At 43.5% G+C, this 1,227-nt stretch overlaps 1 protein-coding gene across 5 annotated transcripts in view; it reads right to left on the bottom strand.

The window, feature by feature from the left end:
* WDFY3 (WD repeat and FYVE domain containing 3) overlaps nucleotides 1-1,227 on the bottom strand; it is a 245,140-nt gene that overhangs the window by 179,256 nt on the left and 64,657 nt on the right. The window lies entirely within an intron of this gene.

The raw sequence follows: 1,227 nt of genomic DNA, 5'->3' as shown, positions 1-1,227 counted from the left end.
ACCCTTTTTTTTAATGATGTTTACTTTGAATTTATATTAGTTCACACAAACACTCCATCCATGCTTTTGTTCCGGCCCTCCGGTCCAGTTTAAGAACCCATTGTGGCCCTCGAGTCAAAAAGTTTGCCCACCCCTGGTAGTGGGAGAAATCACCAAGTCCAGTCAAAGGGTTAAGTACTGGGACGGTGACTCAGGCAGGGACTCGGGATTCCAGGGAAGTCTCCTAGCCTGGGATGGGATGGAATGAGGGTAGGGGCTGAGCTGAGTCTTTTTAAAGGAGCAAGAGTCAGTCTGGTGACATGCAGGGGACATGGCACTTCAGACAGAGGGGAGAGCATAAGTAAAAAGAGTAAAAACAGAGGAGAGGACAGCACCGTGATGGCGAACCTTTTGAGCTCGGCGTGTCAGCATTTTGCAAAACCCTAACTTAACTCTGGTGCCGTGTCACATATAGAAATTTTTTGATATTTGCAACCATAGTAAAACAAAGACTTATATTTTTGATATTTATTTTATATATTTAAATGCCATTTAACAAAGAAAAATCAACCAAAAAAATGAGTTCGCGTGTCACCTCTGACACACGTGTCATAGGTTCGCCATCACTGCCCTAAACCTTTCTTTCTCAGCTATTGGGGAAACATCCATCCAGTTTCCCAAATTAGAAACCTTGGAGAAAGCCTTGCCTTGGCCCCTTCTACTCTCTTATTCTATTGCTTACAATACTTTGATGGCTCTGCATGCCTCCAAGAAAAGTATTAGTTCTTAATAAAAGTATTAGCTCATGATATGCCTCCTATCAATCTTGACAGTCTTATTTTTTGCCCTTCCTTGACATAAAATCAGCTGGAAAAAGCCGAAGTGCCATCACTAGATGAGTGGATAAAAAGGCTATGGTACATTTACACAATAAAATACTATGCGGCTATAAAAAAGAAGGCTCTCCTACCCTTTGTGACAGTATGGATGGACCTGGAAATTATTATGCTAAGCAAAATAAGCCAGTCAGAGAAAGACAAATATCACATGATCTCACTTATGTATAGAATCTAATCAACAAAATAAACTGACAAACAAAATAGGTCCTAAAGGGTGTGTGGCCAGCCTGAAAACAGCCTTCAGCCCCTCACCCAGGCTGGCCAGGCACCCCAGTGGGGACTCCCACCCTGAAGTGGGTGTGACCAGCTGCAAACAGCCATCAGCCCCTCACCCAGGCTGGCCAGGCAC

Source organism: Myotis brandtii, unplaced genomic scaffold (genome assembly GCF_000412655.1).
Source record: "Myotis brandtii unplaced genomic scaffold, ASM41265v1 scaffold424, whole genome shotgun sequence".
Taxonomy (NCBI): domain Eukaryota; kingdom Metazoa; phylum Chordata; class Mammalia; order Chiroptera; family Vespertilionidae; genus Myotis; species Myotis brandtii.
This window is presented reverse-complemented; position numbering and strand designations above follow the sequence as displayed.